This window comes from Lycium ferocissimum, chromosome 11 (genome assembly GCF_029784015.1).
Source record: "Lycium ferocissimum isolate CSIRO_LF1 chromosome 11, AGI_CSIRO_Lferr_CH_V1, whole genome shotgun sequence".
Taxonomy (NCBI): Eukaryota; Viridiplantae; Streptophyta; class Magnoliopsida; order Solanales; family Solanaceae; genus Lycium; species Lycium ferocissimum.
The window spans coordinates 39,445,968-39,461,428 of NC_081352.1; positions in this window are offsets into that span (position 1 = coordinate 39,445,968).

The following is a 15,461-nucleotide window of genomic DNA, read 5'->3' on the forward strand; positions in this document are numbered from 1 at the left end:
TCGCCATGCATGTGACAGCTTCAGTAAAAAATTATCCAACAATATATATTTTGATCCATTGCAACTATTTTTCATCTGATTAAGTAACATCTACTGTATGATGACGCAATCTTGAAGAGCCTATATTTTAGTAGCAAAATTCAAGTTGCTGGTCAATTCATACTGAGGCGTATTTAGGAATTAAACTTTATAAGTTTGAGTTTGAGATTTTATCATAACTTATTTGATTTATTGAATTTATTACTTAAGCAGAACTATTAAATTGGTGAACAAAGTCAGATATATTTTGTATTAGAAAAATCACTCATATTTTGCAGTTTTACTCTAAAGGTCACTCAAGTTGGAAATGTGCTGTATCTAACCAATTTTTTATAACACTCCTGATTTTCAAGCCAAAATAGAAAAATATCAAATCCAACATATTTAAACCGAAAACCTCCTATCTAACCCAATACCGGACTCTTAAAATCACTTTATATGCTAATAACTGCCGAAAAGATTTGACTTTATTCACCTATTATTTATATTTACTTATTAATTTTTTTGACATATATATGCAAAATAGAAGTTAAAGCTATTGAATTCGGATGAACTTATGCCTTGCATCCGCTCCCGAATTCATATATTTAATCTGGCCACCTTTAAAGAGAACAATGCGTCTGTTGAGATCTTAACTGCATTTAATTAAAATATTTTTAGCCTGATTTGCAAGTTTCCGAGACGATTGTAATGGCCAACTTGGGTAATATTGTCAGACTGAAACTTAGACTTCATGTTACTACATATAATGAATCTTGAAATAGATTATGTGACTTGCACACTTCAGAGTGGTTTGGATCATGTATATGCATTAAAAATATTATATAAGTATAAATAATTAATTTTGAATCCAATAAACTAAATAAACTATGGTAAATTTCGAGCGTGAACTCGTAAAGTTTAAATTTTAAGTCCGCATATGAGTTTGAAGGTGGATGGGTGGTGTGGGGTTTGGGGGGGGGGGGAGCGCAAAAGAAAAACAGATAACTTGGATATATTCTTGATTGATAAAGTAGTTAGGATCATGCAATTCCTGTTAAAGGGTTGGTAAAATTTCAATCATTTGGTTTGAATGTTTGATTTTCTCTTTGCATAAGATTTGTATGTATCTTTAGAAAGTTTGAATAGTCTGCCGCACCTTACTCGTTCTCTATGTATTTCAAAATTCAGTATTACATGCATAGCCCACTTGTCATATCCATGATAACTGGATTGTTTCTGGCAACCATTAATCTGTGTTCAATACTTATAGAAACTATAGAATAATGTACATTTTATACAATTCGGTGACATGCTCAAATATTGTGATGCATAATTATTTAGTGCATTTTTGTTTATAATATATAGAAACTTGTAAGATGTGTGGTTACTGTAACAAAAATGTTATGACAAGGTTTGAATAGTGTTCATACGTTGGTCATGATTATTATTCTTTGGTCTCTCATGGCAAAAGTGAATTTATGTGAATGTGTTAATTTAATATTCTATATTATTAAAATCTAAAACCGACCTTATACTTTAGTTAATGTTTTATCTTATTAATATCTAATAGTGTATCTCACAATATTAGAGGTTGGTAGACAAATGAATTCTTTGCGATGGCCCTTCAAAAGAATATTTTGTATTTTTGCTTGAGATTTGAGTTGATAAGAATTTACTTTAATGAACAAACGGAAGTTTGTGGAGGATCAAAAGTGCACCAATGTTGTAAATATGGAGGACTACTAATGTTTTATGTGAAAGAATAGAGATGACTTTAAGCCCAAATATAAGGGACAATTTTGTACTTTTCTTCTATCAGTACTCCTTCCAGTTTATTTTACTTGTCATGTTTGATTTTTTCAGACGTCTTTTAAAAAAATTATTGTATTATTTTAATTTTTTTTAATTATTCTTATTTATTTGTTGATCTCAATTAATCTTACTCTTCTTTCACCACATTAATCGATCTCTCTTTACATTTATTAGAGTTTGGATAAAGGAGAAAAAATAATTCATTCTATTTTTTTTTTCTAAAATAACAAATTTTTTGAATTAATTATTTTTAGTAACTATAACATCTAAAATGAATCAGATGGAGAATATCATAAATCAGATCTGGATTTAGATACTCGAAGAACATGAATGTTCTTTCTCTTTTCAGAAATCGGACCGTCGTGCAAAGAAAATATCAGTTCTTTCTCTTTTATAATTTTTTCGGCCCGTTGACATAAATTAATTTGCTTTCTTTAAAAACACAAATTCAAAAATATTCTGTTTGATTATATATTATGTCAATTATTTTGCTGAAAAAATTTCAGTACTTTTTCAAGCTAAGTGAAATGCATATCCAAACGTAACTTCAACTTTCACATACCTTTTTGAATTTAACTTATAAATACTATTTTCTTTTTAAATATCACTCAATTTATTTTCAAACGCCTACTTATTGTGAGTTTAGGTACTGTATATATAAGTCCCACTTTCTTTATTGAATATGCAGATATTTTATGACATCCCTCTTAAATATGGGTGACAATTTTTGGTAGAATAGTAGTCATTTACTTAAGTAAATTCGGAATCTTGTAATCATTAGAGTTGAGTCACTTTTGGAATCTTGCAAGTTAGAATGTCTAATGAAGTACACAAATTGAAAGACTAAACTTTTAAGTAAACGTTATTTTGTTTCAGCCGTACCCGTCTCTACCTGTGCCCTTGATTCTAAGATGCATAAATCAAAAACATTTACCTCATCTCAACTGTTATTAAGGAAGATTGCTGCGACCTTCCTGATAGAATAGGGAAGTTGTTAGTAGTGTAACTCCTTCAATCCATAAAATGCTTGTTTAAATTATTTTTAAAAAATTAGATTGCAAATTCGATCACGTTTAAGTTGTGGGAGTAGTAATAGATGTTACCATTTCCTTTGATAACACCAATTTGAACCTTTTAGAAGTGTAGAAGTTTAGTGCTATCATTTCAATTGTAAGTTGTGTGACTGGGTTCACTCGTCAAAATCTGAAATAATCACAATACGGTAATAGTCATTACATCAGTACCAAGTAGTTCATGTTAAACATTGCCCGCGGTTAAAGCATGGGCTTAAGGCTCCAAAATTTTGGGATCCCATTTTTTATTTTTTTTAAAAATTATTCGGAGTTCGCTATTTGTATTGGATTTTCGACTAATCCAGATTCACGTCATATAAAGTTCATTGAACGGGAAAAAACTCCTTAGCAAACTTATTTTCATTCCGGGATTCAACTTTGATACCTTTGATTAAGGTAGGAGGGATCTTATCTAATATCCTACCACACCATTTATAAAGGAGCCCCAATTTCTACTAATAATAGCTTTATAGGTTAATTTTTCTTTTAAAAATTGTTGAGCATCTCAAAGTAAAAAAGAAAAATATTGTATACAAAAGAAAGATAACTTTTAGTTTTTTGATTGATGAAAATTATTTGAGGAAAAAAAAAAAAAAAAAAGGAGGATCACTCCCGCAAAGCCCTTACCGTGAATGTAAAATTTCGGATTATTTACATTCTACGATTAACATCATTAGGGAGGTACTTATAGTATTCTTCTATTTTTTTCATAATTCTCATTGGAAGACTTGTAATGCACTTTTAAACTCTCAATTGCTGGCATCTCCAATAGTCCAAATTTCATTTTTACCTTTTCTTCAACAGACAAGTACTATCCGTATGGTAATTGTAAAACTAATACATGTTTAATTTGTTGAAGAAAAACAATATGCGAAAAGGATCAATTTTACCCTGTGTTATATTTTATGCTCAATGACACTCTCGCTTTTAAAAATTGGTTCAGATATACCCTTTTTTCATTAGGTTGTTCAACGTGGACGCTCAATTCCATGCGTCACTGATATTTTAGTGAAGTGAATGTCACTACATGAACCTCAACACTCCCCAACTCATTTTACCCCTCGTCTCTGCTTGTTCTTCCATCGCTAACACTTCATTTCCCTCCACCACCATTGTCGCTATTAACACAACCATGACTATAACTATTTTATTTATCTAACCTAACTTTTCTCTCTACACGTCTTCATTTAAATTCGCTCTACATTATTTACACATAAGATTTAAATTTTATCCAGAACTTTTTTTTTCCTTACCTTATTATCATTCATTATTCACGAGTGGGATCAAAGGCGTATCTAGCTTTATAGGTAGGGTTTAATTGAATCCATAACTTTCGATGCGCAACATAAATTTATGTGTAAAAAGTTATAAAAATTGTAATAAATAGTAATATGAACCCATAACTTTAAAAATATAATGGGTTCAATGCTAATAATCTTAAAATTGAACCTATAGAATTTAAATCTTGAATTCACAATGCCTCTGAGTGAGATATCTATATCCAAGAATTAAAAAGATAGACAAGGATAAAACACGTTGCGTCCCCATTTCCATCATTAAAGTGAAATTGACTATACCATAGTATATGGGCATATACATATACTGGATGCATTAAAAATACTGAGTAAATTAAAGAAACCGAGTTTAGAAGTATCCAGTCGGCAGCACCGCAGCACTCTTCCCCTTAACCCAATTACCCCACCCAAACCGTGTTGGCCCAAAGAACCCAATTACTGAATTAATGTTCGTTTTTGGCTCCTATGAATGAACCTAAACTACGATAAACAATCATACAAGTAAGAAACGGATTTAGAATTTAAATTTGGGGAAACAACTCATATATATACACGATCCACGCAGCTAGTTTGCAGTCAATGTAGCCCATTATATTGTCGGTGTATAGATAATGTATATATATACGGTCCACGCATCTAGTTTGCAACCGATATAGCCCATTGTATCATCGGTGTATAGATAACGTATATGTTCTGTATAGCTATAAATAAACATTGAATATACTCCAGGGGCGGTCCTACCTTGGTGCAAGTGGGATCAGTTGAACCCACTTGCTCAAAATGTTTTATACTACTTATTTGTGGAAATTAATTTTCGAAGAACTAACTATGCAGATATTAACGAGGATTGAACCCACATGACAAAAGGCAAGCCGCGCGTAATGGTTAATGTGGGTTCATTTTGACCGAAAAGGTTAAAAGCTCGAAAATGGATTTCAACACTTTTGCGCATGCATTTTTCATATTTTTCAAAAAAATGGATAGATTTGCTTGCTCTTAAATTCCTATTTGTGGCCTCTTATATTAAGATTATTAATGGTATAGTTTAGTTTATATTCTCTTTTGTTGTTATTGTTTGCAATTTGTTGTTCGTCAAAATAAAAATTTCAGAGCTTTTAATTTTTTAGTATAAAAAAATAGTAGGTTTAGCATTTTGGTATAGATCACTTGATGTTTGTTAAGTAAAATATTCTTTTTCTTATAAATTTTGATAGATTATTAAATTTTACAAAGTAAATATATTTGTAAAATCTTGATTTATGATTTTCATATTTTAAAGCGTGGCCTAGAAAAAGAGTTGTAGGCAAAACCATTTTGAGGTTTTGTTATGAACCAAAATAAAGAGCGGAGGTTGAAACCCATTACGTTATGCCTAGTATTGCTTTTACGGTGGGTTACTATCGTGGACATTTTTTTTTTTAACCCCCTTGCACGAAATCCTGGGTCCGCCACTGATATACTCTATATTTGGAATTTATGGATATAGAAAAACAGAGTCTTTGAAGAAGAAAAAACCCTAGAAGTTTTTTTCTATTTTGATGGAGAGTTCGTGGGAAAGGACACAAAGAGATTTTAGAAGAAAAGGGTTTAGAGAGAGAGTGGGAGCAAATGGGGGAAAGGGAAAAACGGTAAAGGAAAGGGGAGATGAGAGCGTCGCAGATGATGTGAGAGATACATCCAACAAAAAAGGGAAGTCACGTGGGAGACTTGCAAAGTAATTAATTGCCGAAGGGTTAATTAGGGTAAGAAGTGGATAGTTAAGCCAAAACTGGCAAATTAGATGCCTCAGTGGACACTCAGCTTAGTTTTTCCTTTAAACTTTATGGATATAATTAAGTTTTTTAGGACATCGGCCTAATTAAGTGCTTATAATTGGATTCAACTTTTAATATATATGTATACATATTTTGTGAATTTCTTAAAACATATATAAGGTCTAAACCAAACTATTGAATTTAGTCGAACCCATATCTTACATGTCGAAGCTAGAGCTTTGCCGACAATTTTGGGATAAGCCAGTAGCTTTGCCTCAAACCTTATAATTGTGTAAATCAACGTAATATGTATAAATAATTTATCAAGAATCTAGTAAGCTGCGAGTTTCTATAATCTAGAACCCATAAATTTAAAATCCGAATGTCGCCACTAATATCTTACATTGTGAATCCCCCATAATACAAGCGTGTGAACAACTGGAATTTAAAGAAGAATGGGAAACATAGAGCATGCTAGAATTTAAAAGAAACTCAGTTGACCGGATCCTTCTTTTTTCGTATTCTTCTTTATTGCCATGCACTTGCTTTTAATGTTCGTTAGTTCATGAAGATGACGTGCATTGGTACTAGACTTCAACACTTGTTTCTTTAAATGTCTTTTTTGAGGAAATTATGTGTGAAACATTTTTTTAAAGTTCTGGACACAAGATTGTGGTGATCATAGGTGCACTATTTATCACTTTTAATTCGATCCCCTTATCCCCAAAATAGAAATCATCGAAACAGTGAACTCAGAGTAAGAGACTAGATTCCATTATGGTTGTGATATGGTACTTGCACCCACCATGCAATACTGTTTTCTATGTCCATTTTTTGGAAGTTAAATTGGTAGGCCATGTTTATAATAGGCTTATCCCCTTCAAATGATAGCTAGCCTTCCATGTACAATCCCCGAATCCAATTACACGTCCAGAATCTAAAGTCAATGAGGTCTAGTAAATATATATGTTGGCCTGAAAGGAATTTAAAAAAAGAAATGTGGTCAGTGATATTTCATATAACCGACTTTGATTTGTTTGTAATTGACGTAAATGGGAAATGATCTTTGAGTTGGCTGTAGAAGTATTTTCATTTCCCCTTTACAGCCCAACTCAAAGATCATGATTTCGAATCTCATTCACACAGAAAACTCAACAGTTTGTGCAAATATAGATCCAGCCGCCAGCTGCAGAACTTTTCCTTCTTCCCCTACCAGGTCGACATCAATTTAGTTAGATGTCACAAAAACTATACAGTTCTATTTCGCAACTAGCAGCATATGTATTATGAGTGTTGTGTCACTTTACATAGATGTTGTACTTTATTCAAAGTATGATTAATATTGCTTTGGCAATTGGGTAATTCTATTTGATGTGCTAAGGATATATATCCATGTTGTCAAAATTAAGGGGCTAGCAGTCTCAATTCGTGTTCTAACGCCTTGTTTGACTAGTTCAAAAAGAAAAATGATTGGAGTATATAGATGTGCTTTAAATAAGAGCTGAATGATTATTCTCAAAATATCAACGATAATTAAAATTTTGGACTAATTGTCTATGGGCAGCGTATTACTTTTCAAAGTTTACCTTTCATCGATTTGATCATATTTTTCTCGAAAAACAAATCATCGGAACAGTGAACTGAGAGAAAGAGACAATTCTATTTTCATTATAGTTGTGAATCCTGTGAGTTGTGATATGGCACTTGCGGCGACCATGCACTACTGTTTTCCATGCCCATTTTTGAAAGTTAAAGGTGTGTGTTTGTACATGCGATTTCAAATCATGATTTTAATTTTTGACCTTAAATCTATGTTTGTTTATTATATTTTAAAAACTATAACTTCAATTTTAAATTCTAATTTCAAATCCTAGATTCACCTTAAAGGTAGAATTTCAACTTCAAATTTTCAAAAATTTTAAACTTTCATAATTTTAAATTTTGCAAAAAAGATCCATATTTATTACAGAAGTAATTACCCAACTCCTACTTTGCCAACCCACTTTTCCCCTTAAATAAAACACACCCAAAAATCAATTGGTGCTACTATAAGAAATCCTTTGTTAATCATTACTTTAAAAAAGTTTGTTCGTTTGGTAAGATTGTACAAGATATGGGGGAAGTTTTTAATTTTTACAAATTGTGGGTTTCCATGATTATTCAAATATTTAATTGAAAACTAAAAAGTTAGACACAATTTCAACTACAAAACAACCTCAACCATATTAATAATTTCAAGTTCAGTCCAAACGCCTACTAAATGGATAGGCCATTTTCATAATGGCTTATCCAGTTGAAATGATAGCTAGCCTTCCATGTACAACCCGTCGGCTCCAACTATAAATCCAAAATTTTGAAGTCCAATGATATATATATATATATATATATATATATATATATATATATATATATATATATATATATATATATATATATATACTAGTTTCTATGTTCGTGCTTTGCACGAATCATATAAGCGTTAAATATTATGAAAAGTGTACTTCAAATAACATATTTTCAACTGCATATATATTAATAATTGTCAGATATTCCAATTTTATCCAATCTTCTTATAAAATAATATAATTTTGAAGGGCATAAAAATTGATAATTTCATAGATAATTATTGGAGGAAGAATGTTCAACATCAAATTTCCTTCAAGTCCTTCATCTACTACAGCTATTCGTCCTAGTTCTGAATACTAAAATTAAAAAAATGGAGTATTTGGCTAAGAAAAATAAATTTGGATTGAAAAATTATTTCGGAGGGCCAAACAAACAACTACCATTTACAGAGGACCCGCGATCCTAAGAATCATATTCGATATGTTTTTAACATAACTAAGTACCGGAATAGAAATAATAAAATCAAATAAAAATATAATAATATGAAGAAATAAACTTAAACAAAAAATATTGTTTTTCTTGTAACGTTTAATGTCGTAGTTCTCTTCACTTACAAACTTTGTTTACATAAAGTTATTCTTGAACGTTTGTTTGTTTAACTATAAAATTTTAATTGATTGAATTGATTTGAATAGGTTAATCAGCTTCACAAATTAATTCTGTAAATAACAATATTCCTTTTCTACAAATTCTTTTATTGTGAGCTGAAATAAGCATCCTTTGTAATGCAGAGGTTTCCTAGTAATTAATACTCCCACCTTCCTTCTGGCTTTCTCACCTTTAAAATAGAGCATGGTCATCTGAAACCAATACGACACCATAATAATAGCATGTTTGGCCAAGTTTATTTTTTCTCAAAAGTACTTATTATTTTCAATAAGTGCTTATTTTAAAAAAGTAAGGTGTTTGGCCAATTTTTTTGGAGAAAATAAGTGCTTCTGAGGAGTAGCAGAAATAATTTTTCAGAAGCTAAAAAACATAACTTTTGCCCAAAAGCACTTTTGAAAAAATACACTTAGAAGCACTTTTAAAAAGCTTGGTCAAACATTATTTGCTGCTCAAAAGTATTTTTTAAATTAATTGGCCAAACACAAACTGTTTTTCACCAAAAGTATTTTTCAAAATAAGCTGATTTTAGAAGCTCGGCCAAACATGCTATAAGTTGACTGCATAAAACTAAGCTATGACACCCACACGCTGGAGGTCGTCTCAAGGCACGTGAGAAAAAAGATTTAGTCCACAGGCTTAGAATTAATGACGGAGACACGATTTTCACTAAGGAGTTCAAAATATAAAGAAGTAAATATGCGAAAATTACAGTTTAAAAAGTCGAACGAAGCAGCGAAGGGCAGCTAGGACCTAAAAAAATATTCATAAGAATCTCTTAATACCAAGCAAAATTGAAGTTAACCCATATTATGGAGAATTATTAGCACAAGTGAGAATTACCCGAATCAAATTAGACGTGGATGAAAGCAAACCAACTCTTCGAACAACTTTTAAGATTATGACGGAAGTCTTGATCCTATTAAGAAGTTATGATTACTACTATCTCAAGTTGCTTCATATTTAAAAATTTATCTCAAATACAAATATACATGTGCATGCAGGTGTCTTTTGTTTTTGTATTAGACTCTAAGTTGGACTATCAATTGAAATTTGAAGTCTATTACGAGTTAATTCCCTGAATGGTCATTCAACTTTAGGGAATTTCCTACAAAAGTCACTTTTGTTTCATTTAGGACAATAAAGTCACTCAAGTATCACTACTTTCCTCAAAAAGTACCTAAGCACCTCAAAGTCTCATTCTCTCCTAGTTGGCATGCCACATCATTAAAGCCCCATATTGTTTAAATAATAGATTTGTTTAACTCATCAAACTCATTTAATCAAATTCATATTTTATATCCAATCAAATATGAATTGGTTTAAAAATGGCAAAGGAACAAACTAGCTTGTAATCTAAATGAACTAGAATTAAAAGATGAATTCTTTAAATCTATGGATAAGTTTTAAAAATTAAAATATAAAAAGTTGAATTTGAGTTACTTTAGAGCTTTGGTTTATATATTGCTAGAAATTAACATGACAAGTTGGAATATCTATACCATAACTTGAAATAAACTAAGAATGTATTATATTTCATATAAGACTAATAATATAATATTTCAAAATAAAAAAAAATAAGAATACTAATATAATACTTTAAAACAAGTATTATAGTAATGAAAGCTCTGAGAAATAAAAAGATCTAGATGGTATGGAATGGAGATGCCAAAAATTATACACTACATACATAAGAATAAATAACTAAAAATAAAGAGGAAAAATTTGCACTAACTTTATTTTTTAAAATATACGATTTTATTATATTTTTTAAAATATACGAATGTTATCTTTGTGTTATCTGTGTAATTCTAATTTAATGTGGAATGAATACGTTGTTTAATGTGGAAAAAATATGCTATTTAAAAAAAAAAATTGAATTTGAATAGAAAAATTAAATTACTTGAACTTGAATTTAAATTGAAAGATAATATATTTGAATCGGGATGTAAAGAAAATTTAGATTTGAAAAAGTGGCTTAATTAAAAGTATGGTTTGATTCTTTTGCCGCTTTTTTAACCATGTCATATTTAATTATAAAATATGAATTTGGTTAAACTAGTTTGATGAGTTAAATATGTCTATTAAATCTTTTTTTAAAATGGGGCTTTAGTGACATGGCATGCCAACTAGGAGAGAAAGAGGCTTTTGATGTGTTTAAGTACTTTTTAGGAAAAATAGTGATACAAAAGTGACCTTATTGTCCTAAATGAAATAAAAGTGATTTTTGTAGGAAATTCCCTAAACTTGGATGACCATCCAAGGAATTAACTCGTCTATTACATTATGAATCCAAAAGATCCAATTTTTAGTTATTGCAACATCCTAAACATTATACAAAATCTTAAATAATAACAATTTTATTCAATATAGAATTGGTTCATTAAAGAGATAATTTAGCTTTCGAAGGACATAAAAGTCGTTCAATATTTGAAGGCTATTTTGGTCAACTAAAATATTCATAAGAATCTCTTATATTATGGAGAATTATTAGCACAAGTGAGAATTACCCGGATCAAATCAGACGTGGATGAAAGCAAACCAACTCTTCGGACAACTTTTAAGATTATGATGGAAGTACTGATCCTCTTAAGAAGTTAAGATTACTACTATCTCAAGTTGCTTCATATTTACAAATTTTATCTCAAATACAAATATACATGTGCACGCAGGTGTCTTTTGTTTTTTGTGTTAGACTCTGAGTTGGACTATCAATTGAAATTGGAAGTTTATTACATTACGAATCCAAAAGGTCCGATTTTTAGTTATTTCAACATCCTAAACATTAGACAAAATCTTAAATAATAACAATTTTATTCAATAGAGGATTGGTTCATTAAAGAGATAATTTAGCTTTTGAAGGGCATAAAAGTCGTTCAATATTTGAAGGCTATTTTGGTCAACCAAAATATTCATAAAAATCTCTTAATACCAAGCATAATCGAAGTTAACCCCTATTATGAAAAATTATTAGCACAAGTGAGAATTACCCGGATCAAATGAGACATGGATGAAAGCAAACCAACTCTTCGAACAACTTTTAAGATTATGATGGAAGTCTTGATCCTCTTAAGAAGTTAAGATTACTACTATCTCAAGTTGCTTCATATTTAAAAATTTATCTCCAATACAAATATACATGTGCACGGAGGTGTCTTTTGTTTTTTGTGTTAGACTATCAATTGAAATTGGAAGTCTATTACATTACGAATTCAAAAGGTCCGATTTTTAGTTATTTCAACATCCTAAACATTAGACAAAATCTTAAATCATAACAATTTTATTCAATATAGAATTGGTTCATTAAAGAGATAATTTAGCTTTCTAAGGGCTTAAAAGTCGTTCAAGATTTGAAAGCTATTTTGGTCAACCAACATTTATATTCATGCTTTTAATATATATATATATATATATATATATATATATATATATATATATAGAGAGAGAGAGAGAGAGAGAGAGAGAGAGAGAGAGAGTTAAAAAGAAAATATGATCAATGAGATTTTATGTACCGACCTTATTTTGTTTGGAATTGAGACGTAATTGTTGGCTTTTTATTAATATACAACGAGTGTCCCTTTTAAGAACTGGTGTTTAACTTTTATCTCCTTTTAGAAAATTTGTGTTATTTACTGTATTCAAAAAGAGAAAATAAATAGTAAATTAAGTATAGATGAAAGTTTCTTTTTAGAGCCCACAAAGTTTATTGTGCACCTTCAAGAAATTAAATTCCCCCCTCGTACCCGAGTAAAGGATTGTTATTTTTGTAGGATAGAACAAAATATATCTTTGTTGGAATAGCGGTACTTCAAATTCCACCAAACAATCGGATGCCAAAAACGAAGCAGATCATACGGCACTGTTTATTTTGAAAGAATACAGAGAATAAAGAGGAGACAAATTCCAAAATTCGATGGAAAAATTTGAGGCAAGGCCTCTCTATTATCACCAACGAATGGGGTAATTGGGTTCTTTTCAGAAAAATTGGCGTGCGTTTATGGGAAAAGAGGGGTGCGTTTTGGGGAAAAGCATGTTATCTTTACGACAAAAGGTGATCGATCAAATCACTTGAAAAAATCCGAATCTAAATCGGCGACAACGAGGGCGCAAGGGTTAGCTTGCCTTTTCTACCTTGTTAAGCTAGTGTAAAATTGTCTTTTTATTTATACCATATAAATTATTCTTCTTCTCTAATGTATTACAACATCCCTTCATTTTTCATTCAAAACTCTATTCAAAGGTTATGAGTTCATATCTCATTCACGCTAAAAACCCAATAATTTGTGCAAATATAGACCTAGCGGCAGAACTTATCCTTGTTTCCCTACCAGGTCGACAAGGGAGAGTCTTCCTGGGGCATCAATTTAATCAGATGTCACAAAAACTATAACATTCTAGTTCGCAACTAGCAGCATATGTATTAAGTGTTATGTCACATTACATAGATGTTGTACTTCACACAAAGTATGATTATTGCTTTGGCAATTGGGTAATACTATTGATTGCTTTGGCAATTGGGTAATACTATTTGATGTGTGTTGTCAAAGGGGCTACCAGTCCCAATCCGTGTTCTAACGCCTTGCTTGACTAGTTCAAAAATAAAATCTTTGGAGTATATAAATGGTCCTTAAAAAGATCACAATAACGATAACTTAAAATTTTTTGTCTAGTTGTATGTGGGGAATGCAGTATTAATTTTCAAAACTTACCCTACATTAATTAAAGTTAGGGAAAAGGGCTTGAAGAGTTACAAATCCTTGGTCCCAATTTACGTTTTGAATTTTGACTAATTTAAGAGGGAAAAAAAAGTGTTTAAAATATGTGGTTTTTGACATTTGTTGGCTATGTGTCCTTTCATTAAGGTAAAATAAAAGGTTTAAATTAAAGTTAAACTATTTTTAATAATAAATATTTTTTGAGACCAACTAAAAGTAAAAGCATGAGACATAGGAAGTAAGAACCAGAAAATCTCATCGTATGTTTAATTTTTAAGCCGCTATTTAAATCTTATTCTCATTTTAATTAAGAGGTAAACTCACTTGAATAGCTACCCTTTAGTAGGTCGTTACCTTTAGTAGCTACCTTTTCAATATTACCAACCATAGCTATTATTTAATGAACATATGTATTTTAACAGGTATATTTGTTTGTTTTCAAATACATCTTGATTATGTAGCTACATTTTTGGGTTTTCGTTGTATTTGATGCCATTTCAACAAAATTTCAAATACATTGTGTACATTCAAACTACATATGAGGCCAACATTCAAAAATCCGTGTATTTGAAAACACTGTTCATATATTCAATGTATTTGAATGGATTTCAACAAAATGTCAAATACATTGTGTACATTCTGTCACACCCTAACCTGATAGGGTGTGATGGGCACCCGACCCTTACTTAGGGCCGAGCGAACCCGCTGACTCTCGTGATACTCATAACCATACTGGGCCCGCAAAACATGACATAAGTACATAATGAAAATTTTTCAGAAAACAAACATGCCTTTCATCTTTATCAAATCAAATAAAACATGTACCGTATGAAATCTGTAATATAAGGCATTCTGATACATCGGCTTATAGAGCCACTTACATGACTGACATATTATACACATGACTCTGTACGCAAAGTCTCTAACATAACCCAAGATACCATAACACACATATACTCCGACTCGGCAAAGACTGAAGAAATGGAGCTCGCCAATCCAAATTGGGACATCTTCTACTAATATCCTCGGCTCATCCGTACGTACCGCGCGGCATGAAACGCGACCCCCGAAGAAAGGGGGTCGGTTTAATATGTACTGAGCATGTAAAGCATGAAAGACAGTAAACAGGATCATAATCGAAATAGGGGTTACAGGAACAAGTATAATAACCAGATAACCAAGACTTGCCTTTTGAAACACTTATCATGCATATACATATGTCGGTAAGTAAAATCATATCATAATCATGTCATCATATCATCGCACATATATACCGTACCCGGCCCTCTAGTGAGGGACTCGGTGAGTAAAATCATATCATAATCATGTCATCATGCCATCATATATATATATATATATATATATATATATATATATATATATATATATATATATCGTACCCGGCCCTCTAGTATATGAATAGAATCATCATATGCCATCCTCGCCGCCATCCCCATCTCATCACATCATCATGTCATCATGTCATATATATATATATATATATATATATATATACCGTACCCGCCCTCCAGTGAGGGACTCGGTGAACAATGCGGGGGAGTTGCACGAATACGTACCCGACCCGGACTCGGTGAAAGATACATTGAGGCATGCACGAGCGAGTAGTGAGAAACCATATGCACATAAAATCATAATTACGGACTCAATGAATAAGTAAGTAGTCAACGCTCGAGAGTTAACACAATAACATGTTAAGTTCTTTCAAAAAGTCGTTAGGACTATCCATATGAAAATCTCGGGGACCGCGGATTTGCATCA